General features: G+C 30.3%; 1 protein-coding gene across 10 annotated transcripts in view; it reads left to right on the top strand.

Moving 5' to 3' along the window:
• The first annotated feature begins 7,586 nt into the window (after nucleotides 1-7,586).
• LOC113519321 (kazrin) overlaps nucleotides 7,587-16,553 on the top strand; it is a 133,274-nt gene continuing 124,307 nt past the window's right edge. For 6 of the 10 annotated variants that reach the window (XM_052897343.1, XM_052897344.1, XM_052897346.1 and 3 more), the window contains exon 1: nucleotides 7,588-7,801. The gene's annotated coding sequence lies outside the window, so the exon portion shown is untranslated. Of the gene's footprint in view, nucleotides 7,802-16,553 lie in introns of all 10 variants that reach the window. The other 4 variants (XM_052897347.1, XM_052897351.1, XM_052897349.1 and 1 more) reach the window with 1 other exon arrangement.

Genomic DNA, 16,553 nt, shown 5'->3' with positions numbered 1-16,553 from the left:
TTCATGATATATTGAAGAAAAAAGAGAAGGGGGTACAGTATATTTAAATTGTGTATGTGTGTGAGTGAGACAGTAAAATACATGTTAAATTACCTTTAAATTAACAATATTTTAAACAAACAGAACACCGATTTGAATATGAGCGACATAGCGTACCAATACGTTAGATACAAATTTGAATTCACCTACAATAATAATTGTTTTTTTTTTTAATATACATTACTTTGTCCTCCTTCCTCTATTAAAATGTTTTTATTAAGTATACACGCGAATGATCTATAAACTTCATGTTGTAATGCCACATCAAGCAACGAGATGTTGCCACTAGCCTGCCTTCAGCCACAGCCACCGCCACATGCCAATACCAATTATGAAATGAAATATCAATTATGTTGTAAGTTTACATATGTTAAGACGAGCCTCTGTCTAATAAAAAATACTATCACCACATGTATATAATTTTATATCTAAAGTCAATAGTTTAGAAAATATCGTGAAGACAAACTATCGAATAGTAATCTGTATTTAGCGTAAACACCTATGTATACATGACTGCATAAGGATTGTATGTCCTTATACATCCATATAGGTGACACTAGTTAGTACTTTGAATTAAAAAATATAGCGAATTTCGAAACAAAAATGTAAACAGTTTTTGTTTTCGTCCATAACAACCCTCGATGGGTTATTACATTTTCATTTTATTTGCACAACATTTTTACGCAGTTGGTACGCTTGGAACTCGAGGCTGATTTGCTGCTGTAATATTTTTCAATTTCCCATTCCATACGGTTTTCTCGAGATGAATTTCAACTAGAACATCTGATATAATGCACAACTAAAGCAATTTTTCACACAAATATAACATTGTAGTTTTGTAAGTTACATCATAAATAGTAGCATATAAATCTCTATACGGATGATGGAGGGGAAGAGGATTTGGGGTATTGATAATACAGTTTCTGTGATGATAATGCTAATGATGTTAATGCATAATCAATGGCATTTCCTGGTCTTCGGTGTGCTTGCTGAATTTTTATATATGGGATGAAGTTATTTATATTTGTTTTGAGAGTTAGGTACTTGAAGAATAGATGTGAATAATATATAGCAATAACTGTACAGCGAATAAGTATTAGGGATACCTACCCCTATCTATATTAGAAATATCTATATATTGAGAGCTCAAGAGCTTCACCGACAAAAGCGCAGCTCTTAAATAGGATAGATAGATCTATATACTGGTCCTATAACAAATACGTTAAAAGTCTGTTATTCAAAAAATAATATTGAGTAACAGACTTTTAACATATTCTAAAATAGATATTCAACCGATATGGGCAATATCGAAATGGGTGATCCTCATTATCTGTCATCAATGTCCAGAGGAACCGAATATATAGATATTGGATGGGTATTCATATTACCCATGCCTATTGAAGACATTATAAAATTATCAATAACTTGCATTACAATCTGGTTATTATAATGAAACAACGATATATTTATTCATATGTTTCTTTATAAAAATACGGGAGACATAACAAGATTGTCGTTTATTTTAATTTTTTTTTTCTTATTTATTATCGATCGATGATTTATATGCCTGTTTTATAAATACCTTTTACTACTTCACAATAACAACTAATATTCTAGCTCAGTTTTGGCCATGTGGGAAATGTATGTGGTAGGAATAGGATTAATTAAGATTTTATTTCCAATTAACTCAGGTAAAGCCACGAGAACTAAGTAGTATAATCATCGGAAAAGATTTTAAAGATTTTTGTATGTTTGTTAATAAATGACGCCTAAACGTCTAAGCTTATTTAGTAAACAATGAATCTACACTTACACATGGGATATTTTTAAATATAATTTATGCTAGTCAAACTGTGGACTGAGGATAGTAAAAATGTAGAAAGTCAGCCAATCAGCGTTAAATATGGCTACGTTTACAAATTATAGTAGAGTAATAGCATTCCGAAGCGTCAGTGGCTAATTTGCGGGCATTCAGGTTGCTATAAATCTTCATTATAGCAGTTGTGAATTGCGCGCTGTCACGACGGTGGCCAATGATTGCACGGAAGCATGTTACTGGATCAAATGGTCTATTATTAACTATTATTATATCCGTTTTGTACCAGCGTGCATCAAAACAGCTTGTTCAATTTTTATGATTATAAGCGACTCCAACAAAAAAAAAATATTATTTCTTTTCCTATGTTACGCAACACGTTATCAATTCTAAATCGCTTGATATTTTTTTTCTCTATAATAAAGTATATATCTGCTATATGTACGGTGTTCTCTTTCTTTGTGGACCGAAAAACTGTTGGAAAAAACTGGAGCAAAATATACCCGTATTTTTTATTCTGTATTGACAACTCTGAAATTACGCTGACTTTAAATAAATAATTAAGATAACGGTAGGAAGATGATGATTGACAACTCTGAAATATACATACATATAATATTTAATGTTACACGTTAAAAAGTCTAATATTCTATCAGTCCCATTGCTAGCAATATACCCTGTCAGGTCGACCTCCACGTGGTCCCCCCTAGAAACCAACGTGCTCAATTCTAGGTGTATTTATCACGATGGCCTAACTGACCTGCTTTCACCTCACCTATCATCTCTCACTAGTGCCCCACCAGCGTATACCGATAGCGCAGGTGGTGTTACCATTCCATTCTTATCCACTAAAATAAAATTACAGGTATGTGGTACTTAATAAGATTTGATTAAATTAATGAGCCCTAATGTATCATTCCTTTTTGTTTATTTAGATATTTTCATCAGCTTATAAAATTAGTCTGCAAAGATTTTTTAATTTATATTTGTACTATATAAAAGCAATCGAATATAATAAATATATGTCAACAAATTCTTGTGAACATATTTATCTCTTTATCCACTTAAAAAAGATTGTTCCAAACGTTTCAGATAAAGGAAGTTTAAAAGTATTAAGGTGCAGATACATCTAACGAAAAAAGAGCATAGAGCAAGACCTAGTCTTAGAGAAAAATATGTCGATTTAAGATATTTAATCCCAAACCAACTGTTACTAACTAAGTAAGAATAATGGTTAAAATAGAACAAGAGCGGTTTTACGAACTGCTAGAATACTCTTGTGCTTTTGACCTGCATTTTATATTCTGTTATGTCATGTATAACAACGTTAAATGAAATTATTATTCTGAGTTTATTAGAACATTGTTTCGAGAGCTATTTTTAACATTACATATACTTTACACTTTACGTTTTCGTTGAAGCGAGCATATTTATAGAATAAAAACTACCCATTCATAAATTCAACATAATTTTCTTACCTATGTTGCTATGCCAATTGCTACTCGTATTTTGAGTGTACGCTTTCAAAATATATTGTATGGCCATGTCACAATAGAAAGAAGAATTTTTAGAGCATTCTACAATATTGGTCGCGAATCCAGTAGATCAACAAAAGAATGCTCTTAGCACGTTTGCGCTAAATAAAAAATATGGTAGCTCTTACTTTATACTCATTGTTTGTTGGTGTCACTGCAACTTAAATGCAAAATGACAGATAACAAAAACGCCAATTAACAGACACATTAACGAGTTTTGACGAATGGTTCATGTATTAATGAACATTGGGACAAAGATACAATACAAGTAGTGACGAAGCTGTTCCGCGCAGGGGATTGGACTGGGAGGGATGTTATCGGACGATCACTAACGCATTTTTGTTAATAGCGCTCAATGTTAAAAGTCTAAAGCAAAGGAGAAGAGCGATTTTTCTTATTGTCTCAATTTGACGACAGCGAATAGGTGTAAAGTTATTACCGTAAGTTTTTTCTTATGAATATTACGCTAGATGGCAAGAAATAGTAGGCATTACTATTCAGTAGTAATTTTGATCTTATTAAGCTAGTAGGCCAAGGGATTGTTGATAATGGGGAAGTTAGTCCCCATTGCTAATGTGCCCTGTCAGTTCACCTTATTATCTCATCGTTTCATCCTTCACTGGTGCCCATTGTATACCGTTAGCATAAGTTATTAATAAATTTCATTTTCATGCATTAAAAATATATATTACATTAATCGTAAGAATTCGTAGAAATTAAGCATTGTCAGTATGTTTGACTTACAAATATAATCATAAATATCATGCTAGTATCTAAGAATCTGTTGTAATTATTTAAAAAGCTAAAAAAATCTATTCGCTTTAATGAATATAGATAGATACTCTTTATTGTTTCTTCCAAAAGATTACAATAGTAAACTTATAAACAATTACAAGAAATAATCACAATGAGAAAACAATGGGCGATAAAAAAAGAATATAGTATATAACCAATTTTAAAGAAACGTGTAATTGTATAATTTATTCTCAAATAATTCATCTGAAATTCGAAATTGATTTGGACACTGAATAATACAAATACAAAAAAAAAAGTTTGGGAATCACTGGATATTGATTAGATTTTTTTGTTTAATTCCGCTACCTTTAGTATGTATGTGATTGCAAACACTCGAAGATTAACCACTATTATTATTATTAATTAAACAATATAATTCTAATCAAATAACTAGTGATATAAACTTAAGGAAGATAACACCTAGTTAAGTAAAAAAATTTTGATATCTACTAATATTATGAAGATAGTTAAATACTTCGTGAGAGTAACAATAAGCTTATAACTTACACCAGGGCTCGCGTCCCCTCGCAGAGGGTCAGTGTAACAGTGGGGGACCGATGACAACCCCAAATAGAAAGGGCTCTCGGAGAAAACTTCTTCCCTTCCTTTTATATGAGCTTCATAGAATTCCGCTTAGACGAGCTACGCGATATATTGCGATTTAGTTACATGTGTTTATATTTGGTTTTACTGACGCTACTTTTCTACTTTCCTTTGTGCGGAAGTGAAATAGGTGTCCTTTGTGGACCATAATCTGATTGTTTTCATTATGCTTGATAATACCATTGGAAATAAAGTAAATAGAAAAAAACTGAACAAAAAGATTTTTAACATTAATCTATTTGTATAGTATTAATAATTTTAAATAGAATTGGGAACCGAAAACAATAGAAAAATAATCATAAAAATATAGTATAACATATATTTTTTTAAATTGTGGTAGTCTTATTTAATTTTAACTACTATATTATAAAACTGAATCAAAGCCAACAACGAACTAATTTCTAAAAATATCTTTTTGGAAATTAGTTCAAGACAGTCTATTTTTTTTTAATACATGTATTTTGTAGTGAACAAATAAAATAGTTTATCTAAGTAAAATATTGTTTGTTGTTTCAAAGTTAGCATGTTCTATACATACACGTACGTATAAATAATGACAGAATTTTTATCGTGCCTCCGATCAAATTTTCCTCTCCATCCAAAGGTTGCCTAAAAGAGATCGCTTTCAGAGATAAGGCCGCCCATTGTTTTCTCGGTGTGATCATTTCTTGTAATTGTTTGTATCTATAATGAGTTTACTATACAGTAATCTTTTGGAGGAAACAATAAAGAGTATCTATCTATTATTTGAAATACTTGTATTTTACGCTGTTTTTATTAAAATGTTTATGCTAAGGACAAACAGTGACTTATATATAAATATGTATAATAGTGACTTATATACAAACATTTCAATATAACAACACCATAAGTCCTTAAAACGAAATAGGCATTGAGTTGACCTGTCTCACGGCGTTACGTTAGAATTATGCCAAATGTTGCCACTTGTCACAGTTCGGTCGAGTAGGAACTTTTATGTCTTACTTTTTGCTTGTTTCAATAGCATTTAAGAAAAGATAACCAAATGTTGATATTATCATAAATATAGATGGCCAACTTGTTATTAGTTTGTTTATTAAATTCTTAAGAAATAGACTGTAGTAATCAATTTATAATTGGAAATAATTTACGTAACGTACCAATACCAATATTGTACATTACAATTCTATTTTAGGATCAGGGAGACGCTATTTCAAGCAGTATATTAAACCACTACACCACATTCCACAACTGTTACAAACGCGAAAGTTTGTGAAGATGGATGGATGTTTGTTACTTTTTCACGCAAAAACTACTGAACGAATTTAAGTCAAATTTTGTACACGGGTAGACCCGTATAAAGTATCTTATATAAGTTTATATAAAAAGTACTTTATATTGATTTCGTGAAGTCATGAGATACAGATAGTGCAATTTATTTAATAATATATAATGAAGTATTAATTTTAGCAGTTTATAATTTGAATATATTATTATAATCACAGACACTGGGAAATACACGAAATAATAGTAAATAAATAATCAAGATACACTATCGGAGACTAAAAGATTGCATCCAAATTATGCACTCGTTTTTAAACATCAGATCCGGAGATACTTAGAACCCAATATATTGAAATGTTTTTGCAATATTTTTTTAATATGATGATGATGACACACAATTTGTTATTTGTGATAAATATTCTTCTTAGAATAACAACTTGTCTCCTTTCATTTCATTTTAAAGCATTTAAGATAGCAATTTTTGTTTAGGACGATTTTTTTATATGTATGTTAAAAATAAGCAAACGTTAAATACAATAAAATACCATAATTGTAATTAGTTTAATTATTTTGTTAATACAGGAAAATTGCAACCTATTTATATATCTAGTTTTATAACTATAAAATAACACATTATATAGGTAATACATAATTTATGTGCTAAGTTAACCTCAATCAACGTGTAATTAAATCATAACCGGTTCAATAATTCCAGCTGGGATGATTTGTGGCGAGCCGGATGGAACGGATGGCGTGGCGTGGCTGAGACGGACGGCGGAAAGCGAGCGAGCGACGCGTGGGCGGCGAGCGGGGTGAAACGAGCTGACGTCATCGCGCACATGCGCAGTAGACGACTCCTTGTTGTGTAGAGTAAGTCTGGAATACAGAGAAACTAAATGTTTTCATCTTGTATGGCGGCTGCAATAATGTTGAAATGGAATAAATTAATAATTTTAGACTAATTTCTCTAGAAACTAGAGGGAAATAGAAAAAAAATACTAATTAATTTAAGTTACATGTTTAGAACATTTTTAAAATATTTATATAGAATTTGTCATTACTTTAAAAATATTATAAAAATTAAAATTAATTAAATATTGATACTATATCTATTCTATATCATATTTCCATAGTATTTATGTAAAGAGAATTATCAAATTTTTTTGTAATATTTAAATACAACCAATAATGTTATATTATTTAATTATAAGTAACATTATTTGTGAAGAAGTTGTTTAATTTTTTATATATTTTAAGTATTATTGGATACTTTTATTGGCACTTGGAACAAGAAAATAATAACTACATATAGTCATAGTATAGATTTAATAATAATTTTAAAGTTACTATTTAATCTAGTAAGTTTTGTAACTTTAAACTTATTATTAAATCTTTGCTATGACTATATGTAGTTATTTTTTTCTTATTATAATATATTAATATTTACCGTGTAAAAAAGAAACAGTGTTACATCTGTATCCGATAGGTGGACTGTGCACGGCAATCCGTGTCGGCGTCGGCAGCGGGGCGACCAGTCGACTCGGCCGCGCGTACTGCTACGATCGCGCTCTACGGCCACGCTACGCCGCCGCCACGCTACGTTACGTAGCGTAACAACTACGCCGCTACGGCGCGCCGCGATCTTCCCAAATACCTGTGACTGTGTGTACGATACCGATGAATTTGTTCAGTGCGTACGCGTGATCTGTGATATACCGTATGTGTGTGTCGACGTCACTACTTGAATAAGGTGGGTGCATGCTTTATAAGCTATGAATACTATTAGATGCTAGCAAAATCTAATGTCAAGGACACGTTTATTGATCAAGCAGATGTGGGAGCCTGTTCCATTGATGTTTACACTATTCGCCTTGTGTTTGCTCTTTTACCTCTAGTGTTTACCTTCAGACACGCCTAGTAATAAAGTCTTAGAACGTTTTCAAAAGATAATTTCAGAAATGTACTATAAAATAATGCGCGACAAAGGAATGATTATTTGAAGCGGCGATTAATAATTTATAAGGTGAGGTGCTATGTGGGGTAAGGAGCTTATGAATTAAAAACGTTCCTACAAAATATGGGGCTAAGCCTGTTTTGTTCTATCATTAAAAACAAATCGTACGATTTTAATTGAAAGAGCTGGAGATTGATAGAAGATGATAGAAAAAAGAAGATAAGTTATAAAATAAATAACAGAAAATAAGGTACAACTATTTATGCTATGAAGTTATTGCTTATTATAACATAATCCAAAATATAAATATGAAAGTTTGTAAATATAATTGGTTGTTTGTTACGGATTTAAATGGAATTTTGTATACAAGTATATAATATATCGTATTTTTATTTTACACTGGAAAAGGGGAGTACATCTATACTAACATTATAAAGAGGAAAGATTTGAACGTTTGTTTGTAATGAATAAACACAAAAACTATTCAACCGTTTTCAAAATTCTTCCACCTTTGGAAAGCTACATTATTAGCGAGTAACATGGGATATTAGGTCCTAAAATTGGTGCTGGCTGCGGGCTGGATCGCTAGTACCTAATATATTGTGGAGTACTTACTACCTCTATGTGTCTTCCTATTTATATGACGTGGTTTTCCGTATATTTAGGATTTTCCATGAACTTTTACAAATAAATAGATATAGAATAAAATATTAAACTTTGTCCTTAGCAAAATACATGAGGGTTCTATGGGCGGCACAGAATATTTTATTTTGTTCATAACTAAGTGACCGTTATCATTTTATATAAGTTGGAAATAAACTTGTTTGTATATTTTTGCCAGTATAAGAAAAAAACAATATAAATATGCCTCTGGTTTCAAAGCAACTGCATTTTATTATACCGTAAGTTTTACTAAGTATGTCATTTTTAACTGACTGAGGCATAAAGGAGAGTAATATATTTCGGGTGTCTTATGTTTGTTTTTACAATAATATCCGGTTATACTAGTCGTATGATTTGATCATGCTGTGTACGAATATTTTTAGAGGGTTAACTTGAACAAAATATTATTGTACCGTATAAAATATTATAATATTGTTAATTCTCTGCAGTGTATACCTACTGAAATAAAAATAAAATAAAAAAGTAGCCAGCGCAACATATTACTTAAACAGCTTGATAGATTTTTAATAAATAGATCATTTTTAATTATATAATATATAAAATAATATTATATATAATAATAAATAGCTGCTTTACGATAAAAGTCCACACAGTCGAATATAATGAAACAACATACAAACAAACAAACACACACACACACATACATACAAAACACACACACACACACATACACACACACACACACACACACACACACACACACACACACACACAATAATAATGAAACAGTACGTTTAATTTTAACCACGTATTATTAAGTTTTATCATCAGTCTTACAATTTTTATCTTCGAACATTCTATAGATTTCTTTCAGCATCTCAAAGGTTGATTGTAAGAGATCCCTCTGTGGGATAAGTCTGCCATTGTATATTAAATCTTCTTATACGTCCAATATAAAGTATGTTCAATAAAGATTTTATAATACGATACCATATGTTTCGGTTTATAGTGTGGGATGTTGCAGTAAAATTGCAGAGTACGACGGAATATCTTATTCAGGGTTCATAGCGTATGAAGTGTCAATAGATATCACTTTGTATTCTGTGACAACTACGGTGCTGTTCATGTTTATAGGTGACGAATATTTGTTTGTCATCAGGTTGACTATCGATTCATATGACATTTTAATTTATATGAAAAAATATATTTATAAATATAAATAATTTCGTACGTTTAATTTCAAAAGTAGGATAACTAATGAAAAAAACAATTTCTTGATGGTATATCAAGATAAGATAAAATACACAAAATTTTAAATTAGACCTTCAGGAATACAACTGAGAAAATCGCGTACAAATTGATGCAGTAGTTTTTGCGTGATATGGGAACAAACATACGGATGTTTATGTGTTGATACGGACAATGTTTTCGTATTTATTGCTATTTTTAATTTACTTCACTTCCATTTTTCTTAAATATCTCCCATGTACAAATATTGTATAGTTACAATTTTATTATATTAGTAAGATTATAATAAAAACGAGATGAAACCTAAATTATACAGTATGTTGTAATACGATAATGAGTCGTAAATAATGATTTTGGAGATTTTACTCTATTTTAGAAGAATATTATAATAAATATGAATTAACATATCACTATCAGCCGCTTACTGTCCGCTGCTGAACGTAGGCCTCCCTCTTGGGTTTTATCAATAGCTACCATACTTGGCAGGCGGGTTGTAAACCGCAATTAGGCTTTACTGATACTTTAAGAGGCACCCTGCCACTCATCCCTCGACCATTAAGTTACCTTAGTGTTCTCTTACAGAAATCATGGGAAAGCAAGCGGTGGCCCATTCTATGCCGGGACCACACGGTAAATATAAAATATTATAAATGTGAAAATTTAAAATGATGTTTGAACGTTCGATATTTGTTACTCAATCACGCTTAAATGACTCGACAGATTTGAATAGAATTTGATATACCTTTACGCTATATCCTAACTTAACGAACAAGATATACTGTACATTATATACCTTATTTACGTGGGCAAAGACGAGGGATACAGCCAGTGGTAAATAAATGATTTGATTCCATTCCTATACAGAGCTCTCGTCTGTATAGGAATAAAATTGTGAATAGAAACCGTTACATTTTGAGAGAATTTTCTGAATGTGCCATCTATTGCGTATAAAAAAAGATTTTATTACGGAATTTTCCTAATATTCACCAACAAGCTTCATTTGCGAAGCACTAAAAGAAAGTTTACTGGCACGGTTATTGGATAAGCGATCAAATCCGATGAAGATATTTGATTCTTAAGTTTTGTAAATAAGTAAGTCTTCTAGACAGAATTTCTCGTTCATTATCTTTTGATTACTTCAACAGTATTTTATTACTTTAATAGCTTTATCGTTTTTGAAATCGAAATCTTTAGCATCTTCTTAAGGGTATATTCTATCCTTTTTCAAAGTAACATGATAAATGATAAAATCTGAGTACTCAATATTAATATGGCGCACTCCTATTGATATAGGAAGCTCAACAGTTAGAAATAACAAATATGTTTGTTACTATGGTAAGTTAATTAAATTAAAATATATGTATATATTTTGCTAAAAATCTTATGAGCTGATAATAGCTGATTATGGGCTGCTTAATATGAACTGTTAACTGTTCATTGCTGCACATTGGCCTCCATTCTGAGAGGTTTTACCAATAATTGCTAGGCTTGGCAGGCGGGTTTGCAATTGCAGTTAGGCTTTGGTGACATTTTAAAAGGAACGCCCATCCCTCGACCATAACATTCTATTCATTCTATGCTGCAACAACAGGGCTTAATGTAAAATATATGTACATTTGATGGAATTAAAACCAGATATTCTTTACCACTCAACTATTGAACATACTAACAACCATAAAATATCATAATTATATGACACGAAAACAACGCCTTAATTAGTTTTCGAAGTAAATAAATAAAAAACTTTTACTTTTCCCAACCCTCTATTTTTAACAACGTAGTGGAACCATTTTATAAGTCTCACGATTGGTTATTTGGGTTTATAAATCACTGGAACTTTAACTTATATTTGTTTCTTAAAATATCTCAACGTTAACACGATGAATTTGTACTGCAATAGTATTCCTTTCTGTATCGTATGAAATCGTCAAATCTCTAATCTTCCATTAACATTTCAATACTACCCACTGAATTCCGCCACAAAGCTAAGCATCATTAACATTATCTCGCAATAACAAGGCCACGCCTGGAACTGAACCGTCAATGAGCCCGCTGTGATCCTATCTTTATGCTAAAATGAACATTTCCATGCGCCACAATTCGATTTTCGATGGCGCCCTCATTCACTTACTATTTTGCCCATGTATAGTCCCTTATATTAGATAATATTCTTATGTGTCATAATTTGTAATTCAATTGACTTTCCTTCTTATTTTTATGAAGCTTTTACACCTATTTATAAAATATTATATATATCTTCCATATTTATTTATATATTATACTATATATACATACATACATATATATATATATATATATATATATATATATATATATATATATATATATATATATATATACAAACACACACACACAAATACATAGAGACACATATTACAATGCCTATGTTTCAGTTTTAGCATAATATACATAAATACTCGTATATGTATTCAAGAATATCTATATCTGTTTTATTCATTGAGGTACTTTCTACATATAATATGTATGTATTTACGGCAAAAAATGTATCTGTATAAGTAGAACAAGCATTTGTTTAGGATAATTCAATAATAAGAAACACCGTGATACAAACTCTACGTAGTTTAAAACTAGATGACGCTTGATGAAATGTATAGAATTGTTTATTTATTAAGTGTAATATTTTTATAGTCTTAAAACACCATTAATGAACATCAATCACAAGCCTCTTAAGTTTGTAGCTACCATTGTCATTACATTCAAAACAAGGCTTTGACATGACCCGACTTGTAGGAAACGGCATTTAACGACCCCTTCCCTAATTGTGGAGCATTATATACCCGCCAGAGACATCTATCATAGTGTTCTTAGCAGTTAGTGAAGAATATAATTGTATGTTGTATATTGACAATGAAATATGTACTATATATAGTTTAAAATAAAGGGAGTAACAAGTATGTGTTAAGATTTTTTTATAACTGTTTAGGGTGAACATTTATAAGCATTGACAATTATAGTTATTTTTTATGAAAAAGAAAATTAAAAGTAAAGTAATTGTAATGAAAATGTAATACATAACGTCAACAGACGGCATTTTTATTTAAATTTAATACAATTAATAAGTAATAACATAGATAAAAGAAACCAGCGTATTTATAAATAGAATCTCTATTTATTTCATTTTATTCCTGTTTTACTTGAGTTCTGATCAATTTATCTATGCAATGCAAATTTTATATACTAGGCTTCAAAATTTCATATTATCAATTGATATTGCATAATAATTGTTATATAATATCAATTGACAATATGATATATATATATATATATATATATATATATATCATATTGTCAATTGATATTATATAACAATTATTATGCAATATCAATTGATAATATGAAATTTTGCATTTTATAACAACATTTCATAAATTACTACTGAAATAAATGAATTCTGAGAAGGTAAACTATAAGTAAAAGTCTATTTGTTTATTTTAGCAAAGTTTACAGGTAACAAATATTAACATAAAATTATATAGGAAATGAACTGTTATATGAACTGTTTATACTTCGACTTAGTAAAAGGTATTTTTACTTTAGTCCATGTTGTATACAAACAATTTTAGGTTACTTACAATAAGAATTTATAGTAGACGAAACAATGATTAATAACTTTGTTATTAGCACAAGGTGAAGAGAAACTAGGCCATGTAATAGTATTAAATGCGATTTATATAGTCTATGTCCGTATCGACCAGAGCCGTGAAGCCTAACCTCTGTGTTTATTACATTAGTATTATAAAGTAATATATGAATAATTTCTTAGGTATAATTTTGGGATACAATATTGTAAAAATAAGATTGAAATAAATATATAAATAGAGGGATGGGTAGCAATGTTACTCTTAAAATATACCCAAATTTTGATTGCGGTTGTCAACTCGACTGTCAAGCGTGACAACTACTGGTAAAACCTTTCCTTATAGGAGAGGCTTATGTTTAACAGTGCACAATTAACGATTGATATGATAATGAAGATAGAAAAAAATAGTTTGCGAGGGTACCTCTATTACACTTGTATTTTAGTCACCAAGCGGATGTATCTTTATGGTTATTTTTTCAAAGGTAAAATATGGCAGTAAAATTACCTTAGGAACAGTGTAACACTAGAAGGATACCGTGAGTATAATACGAGTAATCTGTTACGTGATCAGATATCATAAAATGATAGACAACAGCTTTTAAACCATTTCAAACTAAAAAAAAAAGGACAGAAAGAGTGAACAGTCGAAACAAATGTTCTGTAACATCTCAAAAGAGTGAAGAACAAGATATTATTAATACACGTAATGGATCGTTCACAATAATTGTTTTCTTTGCCCTGGAGGAAACAATGCCATTAGAATATTAAACACGAAATGCTTTTTTTTGTTTGGTACCTTTCACCTTTATTTTATATCAATTCACGAAAAGACTTGTTGCTCTGGGTTACGAAATAAAAAGGACGTATAAAGAAATTGTCTTGAATATTTCATGTAATATCTTTATCATTTTGAAATATAAAGCGCGTTTTTAGGCAATGATATGGGGTTAAGTGTAGTCCAAAGTGAACGAACGTTCTGTGAATATGTTAATTTTCTCATAAATATCTACCATAATATAATGCACAATCGGTCTTCCGAATATTACAGACAATGGAGAAACTTCGTAAATTGATATGAGAGAGAGAGAGAGAGAGATCAAGGGTCTTTAAAACTAGAAGGTACGTATAAGACCAATAATAAATTAATTAAGAAAAAAAAATGCAACATATATAGTAGGTACTTAAGATAGATATATATTCAAATGTAATAAATAAAAATAAAATATGCATGAAAAGTAACCACAAGTACGGACAATAAGTTTCAGGATATATTATCAATTTATAATTATAAAATAATCATACAAATACGAAGATAAACGAAAAATATTATTTATTTACTTAATTTAGAAGCATACAGTTGTAATTAATGTACAGTATTTAAAAAATACGCCTACAGTAATAGATCTATAGCTTCCTACAATATACTTCGTACTATATTTTAAGACAATAATACACGTAATTGTATAAAGATAAGCCAATGCGCTGTTTTCTCTCGGTCCCTCTCGTCTTTTATATTATCATCATTTCAGAAGTTAACTGTCCACTGCTGACCATAAGCCTACCCATAAGCGGAGTATTGCCAGTAGTTGCCACGTTTGGGAAGCGGGTTTGGCAACCGCAGCAAAGTGCTTTTAAAGATGTTTTAAGAGGGATGTTGTTGACCATCTTTCTACCATTAAGTTCTCTCAGTCGTCTCTTATAACACCCACGGGAAAGGGTATTCTGTGCCGGGAGCACACGACCACGTCTTTTATATATTACCGTGGAAGTAAACAAAGATAGATGTAAAAAGTAGTTCGATAAAAAAAAAATTCTTTATAAATAAATTGACATATACGGGAAAACTGTGAATTTACTAAACTAAACCGAGAAAGCTTATAGAAAGGATTCGAGACATATCCAAGTTTTATTATTTATTTACGTACGACTATAAAACGCAGCCGACCCATATTTTTGAATTCATCCGTGATTCAGTGCACTGCAGATAAATCTTGATCGTGTTTCTGGGCCTGAAAGACATTTTATGTATTCACAAAGCTCACTATTCATGCAGCAAGGCTTTGAATTCTACTGGTACTTCTTCAGAATACAAGTTCAAATACTATGTCAGTAAATAATATTTATTTAATTAGATTCTAAAAATAAATAGGCTCCTCATGTTTGGATTAAAAAAAAACATATTACTTTGTGTATTATCAGTATTTGACTTTTATTATAATTTTACTTACGAGTAACTTGCTTTTGTACGTATATAATTTTGTCTTTACATTATTTATTTAACACTTTATTGCACCAAAAACATAAAAATATACAATGACAATTAAAAAAATCAAGTTTACTGTATTTACAGTAGCATAAAGTACAAATTAAAATATATATATAAAGGTACAAAAGCAGTATTATCGCTATAGCAATCTCTAATAGGTAACCTTAATTGTTAATTATTAACATCAACAATTACAATCTTTTTTAACCACTTGCTGAAGTTCAGTTGTACTGAAATTTTGGTATATTTGTGATAATCTAATGACCATATAATATTATTATGTCAATAAGTCGTGTTTGAGTTTATTTGATTTGTCTTGACCAAAACAACCTTTTGTGGTGCTCAACTAATGATGATGATGATCCAGTGATGATGATGCATAAAAACTACAAAAGCTTGTTATTTTAAATTGTTTTACTTGAAATTGTTTTATGCGATAAATAGTCCTTTCCTGTATGGAAAAATAAATGTATTATTGCCATATATCGGTACAAAAATTGAAAAGCTTATATTGAACTCCACCGATTCAATTGACCGACAAATAACTCATTTCACAGATGGATAGGTAACATACATATAGATAAACAGTAGACTTGAAATCAATACTTTAAAACAAAGCATAATACGGAATCGTAACTTGATTTGATAACGCTGAAGGTCTTTGATAAAATCTTAAGATATAGTAGTGACTATCAAAAGGAAACAGACTTAGAAATGATTTATTGATACTTATCAGAGTTTAAAGAAATGATGTAATGGAAAATCAGTCAGTCAATCACCCTTCGTGA

Source organism: Galleria mellonella, unplaced genomic scaffold (genome assembly GCF_026898425.1).
Source record: "Galleria mellonella isolate WM207_F2 unplaced genomic scaffold, CSIRO_AGI_GalMel_v1 utg36, whole genome shotgun sequence".
Classification (NCBI taxonomy): Eukaryota; Metazoa; Arthropoda; class Insecta; order Lepidoptera; family Pyralidae; genus Galleria; species Galleria mellonella.
Note: the sequence above shows the minus strand (reverse complement) of the source record. Positions and strands in the feature narration are given on the sequence as shown.